The sequence below is a fragment of the Phascolarctos cinereus genome, unplaced genomic scaffold (genome assembly GCF_003287225.1).
Source record: "Phascolarctos cinereus isolate Bilbo 61053 unplaced genomic scaffold, phaCin_HiC Scaffold_2;HRSCAF=192, whole genome shotgun sequence".
Taxonomy (NCBI): domain Eukaryota; kingdom Metazoa; phylum Chordata; class Mammalia; order Diprotodontia; family Phascolarctidae; genus Phascolarctos; species Phascolarctos cinereus.
The window spans coordinates 6,479,633-6,492,786 of NW_027555625.1; the positions used below are offsets into that span (position 1 = coordinate 6,479,633).

Genomic DNA, 13,154 nt, shown 5'->3' on the forward strand with positions numbered 1-13,154 from the left:
GGCAGCAGCAGGTCAATTCCTTTGAAGAAAATGTGTCGAGGAAACCAGAGACTCCAGCTGTTTTAGAAATTTGTTCCTGCTGAGTTATTTGGAGGCTTTTATAGCAAGAGCTATTTAAAGATGAGTCCATGCAGGCCTAGGTGAGCAGCAGAAAAGCGTGGGGATTCAAAGACCTATTTGTTCTTGGCCACCCCCACCCCCAGCCCCAATCTGCCTCTTGTCAGTTTCTCTCCCCGCTGCTCTTGGCTCCATCCCCTGAGACCGAGCAGAAATAGGCCAGGCCCTGTTCTGGACCCCCAGGAGCCTGTGGTACAAGCATGGGGATTTCTGGATCTTGTGAATCATTGAGAGTCCCAAGACATTTATGAAGGGAGCCACAGGTATGCTGGTGACCATGAGCAGCCTGGGACCAAAGATTCTTGTCTCAGGAAGAACAATCTGAGAGTTTATCTTTACATCATCACCATCATCACCATCATCATCATCACCACCATCACCACCACCACCACCGTCATCAATAACATTTATATGGCACTCACAAATGTGATCTTTGATCCTCAAAACAGCCCTGGGAGGGTGGTGCTATGATTATCCCCATTTTGCAAATGAGGAAACTGAGTAAGCAGAGGTTAACTGCCCTGCTCAGAGTCACACCGCTAGTTAGTGTCCAAAGCTGGATTTGAAATCAGGTCTTATTCATTCCAAATCCAGGGGCCACCAAATGTCCAGGGGAAAGCGAGGAGGATTAGGAAGCAACAGGACACCCTAAGGAAGGTTAGCCTGGAGAAGACAGGCTTTACATGACCGTTGTCTTAACGGATTGGAGGAGATGGCCTCTCGAGAAGAGATTCACTTTTTCTTCTTGGCCCCAGAGAGCAGAGTTGTAGTAACACAGAATGGCTTGCCTTGGGAGGTAGTGAGCTCCCTGTCACTAGAGGTAGACAGGCGGAGGTAGAATGACCTCTTGTTAGGGATGCTACAGCGGAGATTCCTGCTCAGGTGGGAGTGGGTCTGAAATGCTGCCAAGTCAGATATTATGTGGTTCTGTTTAACCAGTGACTGGTTATGAAAAGCCTCTCATAGATATTCTGAAAAGTCATTGTAGACAATTTCTCACTGAATCCACTGACTAAGAGGCAGAGAGTATAGGGGGTATTCTATATGGCATAGGGAAATGAGTTCAGATCCCACCTTAGTTACTCAGTGTGTGACCCTGGGCAAGTCCCTGAACCTCCTGATGCTTCAGACCGGGAACTTGTCTGCATAGATGTTAGAGGGAATTCTGAAATTGGGAGTCCCCTACAGTGACCTGGGAGAAATCCCAGATTGTCTCTGGATTCACATAACTTTATGTTCAGGGAGGACTGTTTCCAGATGTATTCTCCCTCTCCCCTCTCCCCTCTCCCTCTCTCTCTCTCTCTCTCTCTCTCTCTCTCTCTCTCTCTCTCTCTCTCTCTCTCTCTCTCTCTCTCTCTCTCTCTCTCTCTCCCTCCTCCCTCCCTCCCTCCCTCTCTCTCTCTCTCCCCCCCTTCTATCTCCCTCTCTGTCTCTCTCTCCCTCTTCTATATGTGAGCTACTATTTTTGTGCAGAGCTCACAACCAAACAGTGAGGTTTCTGTGGGCAGACCAGGAAGCTAGTTCCCAGGCTTCAGCTTGTCCTGGTCCTGCCGTTCCCGTGTCCCTGCTTGACCTGGCCTTCCCGGAAAGGTGCTATGTAAACACAGTGGCCAGTGTCAGTAAACAGCTGCCATTGATGTTTACCCGGAGTGAGCTCTTCGATCTCTCTTGCCTGGGTCTGGGCAGACAGCTGGACCTGACTGTGGCATGGAGGGGACCCCCCCATTTCCTTGCTCTTCCCTCAGCCCCATCAAAAGCAGCACCAGCAGCCATGTTCCCCAGATTGTCATTGGCTGCCTCTGCCCCTCCCCCCAACATCTCCATCTTTGTTTCATTCCGTCTCTTTCTATCCCCCGTACCCAACACAGTGCCTGGCACATCAGTGCTTCATAATGCTATTGACTGATTGATTGACACTCAATCAGCTGTGGAATCTGTAGTCTTAGCATGGTCTCAGCATTAGACTCCATGGTCTACGGAAGCCAGCCAGGCCATTACCGTCACTGGGAGACAAGTGACTGCGGTCACAGCTGCTGAGTTGGAGGACATGAGTGCAGTTAGGATTTTGTGGTTGGAGTTTCCCCTCCCTCTACCAGGATGGGACTTTTTCACTTTCTTCCCCATTTGGTGGCCATTTTCCTTGATAAGCGTGTGGCCTCAGCATGACTCAACAGCATGCACTGAGAAGTTTCCTCACAACAGCTGGATGCCGCTCATGGAATAATGGTTTGAGGGGGTGGGAAAGGATGGAGGGGAGGAGGATCTGCAGCTGCAGGGTCATGGCCTCCTGGGACCCATCAGTGGTGTGGGACGCAAACAAGGCTCTCTCTCTGGGCCCCATGTCCCCACATGTTAAATGACTGGCTTGGATTTGGTTATCTCCAGCCCCGCTCCCAGCTCCAACCTGCTGTGTTCTCTGTTCTAAGTTCCTCCAGCTCTGGCATTCCATGGCCCAAAGTCCATCCTATCCCTGATAATCTCTATTCTATTTCACTTTTCCTCTCCAAACTCTGTTTTCTGGGATGGATTTTGGTGCCGGTGAGGCCTATATGTCCATTTATCAAAAAAAAAAAATACCTACAGTGTTCAGGGCATCGGTGGTGGGACAAAGATAAATTGGGCTCCATTGAGGATGGGAGCTATTTTACTGTGGAATTCCTCCTGACCAGGTAATGGGCTGGGGGAGCCTGGTTATGGTCAGTGTCACATCTCGAAAATATTTGTCATGGCAACTTTGCAAAATATGATGTGTCTGAGCAGCAATTTCCTTGGAGAAGTCTATGTGTGAGGAAGCATGAAGACCACAGGCTGCCCTTTAAGATTTAAGGAGAACTATCTCCTTCTTAGTGTGTCATTAACCTAGCCCCTGCCTGGCACACATCTCCTGCTTCAATGAGTTCCAAAAGTCCTGCTTCAACAGAATCAAAGAACCACATACAGTTAAACCTGAAAAGGCCTTGGAGAACCTGAAGCCCTCATTTTACAGATGGGGAAAATGAGGCTGAAGCTCAGCACCCAGCTCCTTCTCATGTTTGAGAAAGGATTTTATAGGAAGTAGATAGGAGGGCTTCCTGATTTCCATAAGATCTGACGGGTCGTAAAGAAATGCATCTCTTTGTACCTTGGAAGGGTAGAGGTCTATGAATATTGAATGTTTCATACACTGTCAAATGCAATTGCAATGTCAGTCAGTTCTGCTTAACTGTTGTTCTTTGTTTTAAGGATATAGTAAAAGCGGAAATTATTATGAAAATGAATTTGATCTCTAAAACCAAATCAACAAAGTAACATGTAAAAAAGACCTCACCCATTATGTTTTGTCTCTTTGGTTGACAGACCCAAGTTCCCTGTTCTACTCGCTGGTCATCGAGCAGCTGTCCAGCAGGACTGCATCAGATCCCTCCACACTGAGCATCTACTCTCTTCCTCTCAGGCAGGCCCAGCTTTCTCCAGCCCTGCAGACGTAAGTAAAGAACCTGTGTTTCGGACGGAGAGGGTTCTGTCAGGAGGTTGGGGCAGGAACAATTACGAGTGGACTGAAGACCCCCATCAAGGCTCCAAAGCAGACACCCAACTCAACTGGGCATGCTTGGTGAATCACTGAACCTGGGTCTCATGGCCCTTATTTATCCTCTTCTAAAATGTCAAGGTTTTCCTGAATGGTCAGTAAGGTCCCTTCTAGCTTTGATCTTCTATGTGATAATGACATGTATAGCCAACATTAATTTAAAAAAAATAACATTTCATAAATTGCAAAGCATTCCATGTACATTATCTCACTTTGGGGGCTCAGACCAACCTCGTGACTTAGCTACTGTGGTCATCGTTATGCCCATTTGACAGGGGAAGAGACTGAGGCTTACCTACTGTCACACAGCTAGGAAGTACAAGGGTGGGAGTCCAACCCATACTATGTTTCATTTTATCCTTAGACTCTCTTGAGTCCAGGCCCAGTGATCTTTCCACTTTATTGCTCAGGGGATAGATGCAGGGTCTAAGACCCTGCCCTGAGATCCCTGAATTTTAAGGTATTTTCCAGCTTTGGCATTCCATGTTCTATGTTCTAAACTCCCCCTCACCTATGACATTCTATGTTCTAAGGTCCCTTTCAGCTCTAATATTCTTTGTTCTAATGTATCCCTCAGTTCTAGGTTCTAATGTCCCTCCCAGTTCCTACATTGTGTATCCTGTATTCTGGGGTCCTTTCAGCTTCAGCCCTAGAGTCTAGGGTCCTTCTCTTCCCCTCTCGGAGCCATGGCTTCTGACTTCTGGGCTCCTATTCCAATATCCCTTAGGATCCTCACTCTGAAAGGGCCCTTGGAGCCTATCTAACCCAATCCCCCCATTGTACAGAGGAGGAAGCTGAGGCCCAGCCAGCAAAGCCACACAGCTGCCAGGTGCTCTGCTTATGGTTCCAGCCCAGGCCCGTACCCCTGAGTCTGGCACTTTCCACTGGGTCCCATGCTTTGTATGTGATGTTTCATGTGATGCTTACCCCATATCTGGGTACCATCATTACACCTTGTTTACAGTTGGAGGAACAAAAGCTGAGACTTTGTCCTTGAGCAGGCGGCTGATAACTGAGGCTGGGAATGAATCAGGGTCTTGCGGACTCCAAAGTCAGTGTCCTGCCCATCATGCCCCGAGGCCACGTGGCATCCCCCGGGTCCATTTCTGTGTGTGATTGGTATCTAATACATGAGCAGAAACCAAAGAAGAGCAGAATATTAGAACTCAAAGTGGCAACCTATGATTCTTGGAACCTAGGGCTTAAGAGCGTCAGAAAGGGCAGAAGAAATCCTGAATGGGTCTAGCCCAGATGCCTTATTCTGCGCATTGGAAACCAAGGCCAGAGAAATGAAGACATACTCCCATTATCTCTCTTCCAACTTAGTTGGGCAAAGGCTGCTTTTGAAGCTGCTGTCCTTCTCCATTTCATTCCTCCCCCTTTCCCCACCCCCATTATTTTCTTTCTTCCTTCTTCCTCCTCGTATTTCATTTTCTCTTTCTCCTGTCAGTGTCGCTCCGTCGTTATTTGAGGGTCTGAGGAGAATGGAGAATGTGTCTATTGGTTATGTCCTTGCTGGGCCTTTCCATGGTATGGTACATTCTCTGGGTGGAGATGTGGGGCCAAAAAAATGGATTTTGTTTTGTTTTGTTTGTTTTTTTATTTTTCTGCCCTATAGGGCTTAGGCAGAATCAAACAGAAGCTCTTTGATGTAACTCTCAGGGCCATGAAACAATGCTTCTTTGGTCATCATATCACACCATTATCTAAAATTGAGCTTGCAGACCACTAGCATCCCCATATCCTTTTCAGATGAATTGATCCCTAGCCATGTCTCCCCTAGAGAGGAGGGTGAAGTTGATTTTTTTGACCAAAGTATAGAATGTTATAGGTCTAACCATTCAATTTCATCTTCTTTGATTAGCTATGTTGATCTAGCCTGTGGAGAACTCTTGAGGTCTTGACTCTCTTATCTTTCAATGTGTTGATTATCCCCCTTTCAGTCTGGAGTCAGCTGATACTTTGATAATCATGTCAGATGTGCCTTTTTTCAAGTGTTTGATAAAACACTTGTTGTCAAGCAAAGCGACAGAGATTCCTAGGGCCAGAGACTGAAAATTTATCAGTGTCATCATCATTAATGATAACAGTGAGAACATTTATATAGCATTTATTATAGGCCAGGCATTACACAGATGTCATCACATTTGATTTCCATGACAACTTTGGAGGTAGGTGCTATTATTATCCCCATTTTACAGTTCAGAAATAGAGGCAAACAGAAGTTAAGTTATTTGCTCAGGGTCATACAGCTAGTACGTATCTGACATCAGATTTGACCTCAGATCTTCTTGACTCCAGGCCAGTGCTCCATGTTGATTGTTTCTGGGTGTTTTTGCCTTGTAGGGAGGGACAGAATCTAACATAAGCTCCACTACCTAGCTGCCTCACTTTCCCTCCAAGATGAAATTAAATCACCAGTGTCCACTCTTTGTATCCAATCTCTCAGTTCAATTTCGTGATTGGAAGGGATCTCATTGATCATGTAATGTATTTAATAGTATTTTTTTCCAATTACATATGAAGGTAGTTTTCAACATTCACTTTTACAAGATTTCGAGTTCTAATTTTTTTCTCCCTCCCTCCCTCACCTCCCCCCCCCCAAGACAGCAAACAATCTGATATAGGTTATAAGTGTGCAATCATATTAAATATATTTCCATATCAGTCATTGATAATGCAACGTAAACCACACTTAAAACATTCCACTCTACTATAATACATGAGATGGGTGGTCATTCAGCCTCTACTTGGAGACCTCCAGGGCTAGGAAGGGAACCTACCATCTCTTAAGGGATCCCATTCCACTTTGGAAGAGTTGTAATTGTTGGATATGTGGTCTTGACATTTCATTTTTGAGAGCTGACAACTCTCTTTTTTCGCACCCTTTGAAATCTCTCCTCAATTTAGAGTAAATGTCAGATTACGCCCAATGTTGCTCTGTCACAGACTCTAAGAGGGACTAGTTACTTCCCCCTCAAGGTTCCCATCATTTCCACTGTGGCAAACTGTTTCTTCTTGTTGGTGAGAATCAGATCAAAAATAGCAGTTCCCCATGTCTGTTCCTTATTAATGCAAGTTAAACAAAGAAGAAGCAGCAGCTAGCTCTCTGCTTTGAGAAGAGAAAGCTCAGGGAGATGTCAGGAGAAATGAAGCCTCCTATCACTGCTGTGCTAACACCCTAGCTGTGTGATCAGTTTCCCAGATGATGCATCTATTTCTCCTCTCTGCCTAGGTGGTCTGTAGAAATTCTCATAACAATATTGCTCTTCTTCCTACCTTTGTTTCTCGACACTGAAATATTCCCTGACATGCTTCCCTTCTCTGATTCCTAGATTCCATCACCCTGGAAGGTCTTCTGCAGGACGAATGCTGTTCTACTTGCCCCCTGTTACTTATCCTGTCCTTTGAGTATGAGGTAGCCCTTCTAAAGCCTTATTCCAGTCATGTGTGTCATCACACCATACCTCAGTGGGCTAATGAGGAAGATTGGGTCTGTTTGCATTACATTCTTCCTTTCATCTTGCTCCCAATCCATATTTAGGGCAGTCACGTTTAGAGATTTGGAGATGTGGGTTTTCATGCTTGCTCCTTTTTTGGATTTCATTTACTGTGAATTTCTGAACATTGTTCCTCCTATCCTCCTTACGCTGTGGCTCCTCTCAGTGGTATTTAGCTTAGTGCATGGACCTAGGCAGTTGGCTCCCTCCCCAATCCTTTTCAGCTTAAATCCCTTTTGATTCGACTTTTATAACTGCAGCCAATGCATTCTTACTGGCCCCTGTCTTGCGTGTGCTGTCTCTTGCCAACAACCTGTCATCCCTACATTTCAAGACACTGTCCAGAAATCCAAATCCCATGGTCAGACACCATCTTCCTAGCCAACTGCTTGCTTCTCCAAGCTGCCTTACTCATCCAAAGCCATTTCTTTTGTTCTGGAACCAAGAGAAGAATGCCACCTGTACACCCAAGATCTCCATTTCCTTGCTCAAAATTTCACCCTCCTTTATGATCTTTCTGGATTCCTTGGAGTAGCACCACAGAACACTAGGATATCAGAGTTGGAAGGGACCTAGGTAGCCATCTAGTCCAGACCACATTTGAAAAGGAATCGCCATCTTTCTATGCCCAGTAAGCAAGTGCACGAAAAGGAGGGGGAGCCTGCAGCTTCCCAAGGCAGCCCATTCCTCTTTCTGAGAAGCTCTGTGAGGAAGTTATTTTCCCTTCAAATGCAGCCTCAGGTTGTCTCTCTACAACTTCAGCCTACTGCCTCTGGTCCTGCCCCTCGGAAACAAACCAATGTGTGTGAGTTAGACTGGAGAATGGTACTTGAAGTCCCTTTCACTTCTCAAGTTCTGAATTTCTGAGGGGCCTAACTGTTCTACCACACTATGGTCCTTCAGATGCCAGGACATAAGGATCTTCTCCACCTCTCCTCCCCACGTCCTCCCAGTCTACCTCTTCTCTTCCTCAGTTCCTTTAATTGATCTTATTATGACTTGGACTCAGATCCCTTCTCCTTCTGATTCTGCTACAATGGGCATTCTCCACATGATCAATGTCCTTCCTAAAGTTATTGCCTACAACCTTCTCAGCATGGTGTCATCATCTGATTTGAAAAGGATGCCAGGAATACCTTTGTGCAGATCATTGCTAAAAGTGCTAGATGGCACAAAACCAAGCTCTGATCCTTAGTTAAGGGCACTCACTCCCCATAGATCTTCTAAGTGATGTCAAGACAAAGTTGTCTTCTGTTTAAAGTTTGACCATTCTGCCATGACTGAATCAACTGAACCACACAGTGAGTCAACTAGCATATATTAAGAAGGGCAGCTAGGTGGTACAGTGAATAGGGCACCAGGCATGGAGCTAGGAAGACCCTTCTTCATGAATTCAAATCCAGTCTTAGACACTTAGTAGCTATGTGGCCCTGGACAAGTCACTTAACCCTGTGTGCCTCAGTTTCCTCACCTGTAAAATGAGCTGAAGAAGGAAATGGCTGACCACTCCAGTATCTTTGCCAAGAAAACCCCAAATGGGGTCACAAACAACAACAACAAATGTGCCAGGAACTATGCTAAGCACTAGGGATACAACAAAAGGCCAAAATGTCTCTGCTTTGAAGTAGCTCACAGTTCAGTGGGAGAGGCAACATGCAAACACATATAGACAGGCTGAATTAAGAGCAGTCTCAAAGAGAAGACATAAGAATAGGGAAAGGCTTCTTGTGGGACATGGGATTTAGCTGAGACCTGATGGAAGCCAGGAGATGGAAAAGGGAAGGGATAGACTTGTAGGCAAGGGGGAAAGTAGGGGAAATGCTCCAAAGTAGGAGAAGGAATGTTGTATTTGTAGAACAGCCAGGAGACCAGTGTTGCTAGATCAAGGAATGGAGAATAAGGTGGATGAATCCCAGAAAGGCAGTAGGGGACCAGGTTCCAAAGGGCTTTGAATGTCAAACAGAGCATTTATCCTTGCTCCTAGAGACAATGGGGAGCCTGTGGAGTTTATTGAGTAGAGGGTGACATAGTTGGACCTATGCTTTAGGAATATCAGTGTTGGGGAGGCTAAGTGGTGCAGTGGATAGAGCACCAGCCCTGGAGTGAGGAGGACCTGAGTTCAAATCCGGCCTCAGACACATAATACTTCCTGGCTGTGTGACTCTGGGCAAGTCATTTAACCCCAATTGCCTCACTAAAAAAAAAAAAAGAAGAATATCAGTGTAACAGCTGAGAGTAGAGTAGAATAGGAAGAGACTGCAGGCAGGAAGACCAATGAAGAGGCTACTACAATGGTCCCAGCAAGAGGTGATAGTCCACAAAAAGGGACACATGCAAGAGACGTCATAGAGGAAAAATAATCATAAGATTTCCCAACCACTTGTCTATACAGCATGGGTGAGAGTAAGCAGTCAGTGCTTTCTCTGGGGTTGAAACTAGGGAGACTGGGAGGATGCCCTGTCCTCAGCAGTAATAAGGAAGCTCAGAAGAAGGGATGGGTTTGGAGGGGAGCAGGGAGAGGTGAATTTTCTTTTGGATGTGTTCACCTTGAGATGCCTAGCCAAGCCACATCATATAAGCAACATTGATTAAGCACCTACTATGTGCTTGACACCATGCCAAGTGCTGGAGATAAAAAGAAAAGGGAAAAGGGAATGTCTATGGGGAATCCACTTAGAAATATCCACTATGTAGTTGGTGATATGGGAATGGGACCCAGAAGAAAGATTGGGGCATATAGATCTCAGAGTCATCATAGAAATAAGTAGACCCATGGGAGCTGGTGGAGTCACTCTGTGAGAGAGAGTGGAGAAATGAGGGCTCTGGCCAGTGCCTTAGTTATGCACACCATTACTGGGTGTCATGTGGATGCAGTTCCAGCAAAGGAGACAGAGAAGGAGCGGTCAGAAAGGAAGGAAGAGAGCCAGGAGAGATGTCTCAAAAACCTGGAGAGAAGAAAGTATGGTGGAGAAGAGAGTGATCAACACTGCCAGGGCTCCAGAGAGGTCAAGAAGGATGAGGATTTGGAAAAGAATATTCAATTGTCAATTAAAAGACCATTTGGTACCCATGGAGAGAACAATTTGGTGGAAGAATGAGGGTGGAAGACAGACTGCAAAGAATGAGAAGAGAGAAGCTGAGGCACTGACTCTGGATGGTGTGGCGTGGAAGATCCTTCCATAGATGCAGGTCCATAGCCTGCTTGTAACGTATGGTCTTTGGGAGATGTCCAGGCCCCTGAGAACTTTCATGACTTACCCGAGGTCACACAGTCTGTGTCAGAGGTCCGACTATCCCAGGTATCCTCCAGCCCACTGTCCAACTCCATGTGCTTCCTCTTTACTCACCTGTGGTATTATATTTCTCTTAAAAGAATTTCTTAACATCTTTTGGTTTTAGCTCACCTTCATTCCCCAAGGTGTCTCCCCTGCTCCCTCAGGGTGATCCCTTATAACAGAAAGAAAAAAACTTCAGCATAACAACATAATACAGCAGAAAGCTCGATATTGTATGCGACGTCCTGTACCCATACTCCTCCACCTCCGCAAAGAAGCAGACAAGGTGCTTCCTCAAGTCTCTTCGTTGGGGCCACTATTTAAGCCACAGGTAGAGAAAAATGATTTTAATAATGAGATAAGGACGGAGCCTGTGATCTCATTAATGTAAGTTAGAACTCGTACCATGGAAACTCCTTTTACTACAGTTTGAAGCAACACCTTCACTGCTTCTTCTAGTCAGAAACAGTCATTTGCAACACTCAAGGGCAAATGACTTATCCAGGGTCACACATCCAGTATTTGTCAGAGGCCAGACTTGACCCCAGATCTTTCTGGCTCCAAGGTGGCCATTTGCTACTGCCACACTACCTCTTGTAAAAAAAAATCAATGATAATATTATTGTCACTATTATTTATTATCAGTAATAACATCATTATTGTTGTGTTTAATAACGTTGTTACTCTTATTGTCCATAACAATGTTGTGATTGCTATCATTAACAGTACTAACAACATTGTTGATAACAGTAGCAAAAATATGTTCAACAAAAGCGATGCCCATAAAACTCCCCTTTCAAAGCAAACAATGCAGTATGAATTCTGGGGAGTGTCCTGTGGTAGAACAGGAAAGATTTCTCCAGCTTCTGGATTTTCCAAGTTTCCATCCCTAACTCTGGCACCCTGCTTTAGGCTCCTGCCTTAGCATGTGTTTTGTGACAGGCCCCAGGAGAGCTGAAAAACACGCATAGAGGAGACTTGGACCACCAGAAATCTCAGCTCTCTCCATTTTCCCCCTTTTGCTCAAACCCCATTCACTGTGATGCTCCCTTGGGATGTTCCACAGTAGTCCTTCCTGGCCTATCAGTCTGTGCACAGTGAGGACTCTGGCCCCCATCCTGGTGGGTTTTTGGGGTGCTCCCAGGAGGCCAACACCAGCTCCATGCTGACCTCCTTCCCACGGACCCTGTGCATGACCTTGGCCAGTGCCATCTGTGCCCGAGACCTGGTTTGACAAGGGTCTGAAGTTGGGCAGACAGCAGAACTCTGGGCCCACTCTCAAGGCTCCTGGCCCTTGGCATGCTGCCTCCCCAATCTCCTCACAAAGCACTTTGTTCCTGCCTCCTGGTTTAACCATGTGTTGTGTAGCCATGTCTTGTCCCCCTCCTAGCCTTGAGTTCATGAGGTCAGGGTCATGGGATCCTGGACTTCGGGCTGGCTGGGCTCCCAGAAGCCATCACATCCACCCCTCATTGTACAGAGAAGGAAAATGATGAAGCTCAAGAGGTGAAGTGACTTGCCCATGGTCATACTTGACCACCGAGCATTCATTGGGCACCTGCTATGTACCAGGCACAGAGCTAGCTTCAGGGGATATAGAGGCAGAAAGAAAAAAGTCCCTGGTGTCAAGGAACTTCCATTCTATCACGGGGAATGGTATGCAGCCGACTTGGAATTCAGACCCCTGCCCCTGGACCTCCATCGTCATGGAAGACTGTACCCTGCAGGTCTAGACTGGTGTTTCCCCTTGTCAGTGCCTAGACCAGTGCTCTGTGTATAAATGCATATACTGACCATGCTTTATGGTTATGAAACTCCTAGTTCTTGCCCTCAAGGTATTTACAGTCTGATGATATGATGAATTTTTGTTGCTGTTCCAATTTTTTAATGGTCTTTTGGTCCCATTTGCCTGGAGGTGAGAATAGAAGGAGGCAAGAGGACAGAAGGTATGTTCCTATTCTTGGAATGATGAGGCTCCTACTTCTTCTTTAGGCAGAGAGATTCCCAAGAAAGACAGAAGAGACGGCTCTGTCCAACGCTCAAGCTCTCCTGGGGCCTGTCCTGGGCCTGGGGGGCTCTGCAGACACCTTTTTTTTTTTCCCCATCAGCCTGGATTGTTGACTGTAACTCATAGGAAATTATACTTCCAGGTAAGAAGTGACCAAGTGAGGTATGACCAGCCCCTCCTCATCTCCCAATGCAGTTTGGAATGCCAACTGGCACACCAGCCAATACCAGATGCCTTCCATATTCAATATCCTTCAGTTCATAGTAATTGGCATTCAAATTGTGTGACCCTGGCCATTTAAATGGTATCTGTGGCCTTATTAAGGAAATACAAAACCTCAGTTGTTCCCAACAGGCCCTGGAGGCCAATGCTATAAGTATGGGTGTCCACATTTTACAGGTATGGAAACTGGCAGCCCAGAGCTAATCAGTCAACACACAGCATGCTGAGGGCCAGGGCTATAAAGACAGAATAAGAGTCACAATCGTCAGACAGGAAATTGGCATCAGAGGTGGGATCAAAGTGTCTCCTGTTTCTAAGGAGAGTGCCCTTTCCATGGTTCTAGACTCTGTGTCATGGCATGGAGTCTCTCCATGGCCAGGCCTAAGGAAGAGAAACCCCAACAGGTCCTGCCACCTTCAGTGATTCACTTACAGGTCCCACAATGGCCTGTGTGACTAGTAGTG

General features: G+C 46.1%; 1 protein-coding gene across 3 annotated transcripts in view; it reads left to right on the forward strand.

Moving 5' to 3' along the window:
* CYRIA (CYFIP related Rac1 interactor A) overlaps positions 1-13,154 on the forward strand; it is a 99,369-nt gene that overhangs the window by 39,459 nt on the left and 46,756 nt on the right. For 2 of the 3 annotated variants that reach the window (XR_013484412.1, XM_020967432.2), the window contains exon 2: positions 3,454-3,580. The gene's annotated coding sequence lies outside the window, so the exon portion shown is untranslated. Of the gene's footprint in view, positions 1-3,453; positions 3,581-12,452; positions 12,611-13,154 lie in introns of all 3 variants that reach the window. The other variant, XM_078149223.1, reaches the window with a different exon arrangement.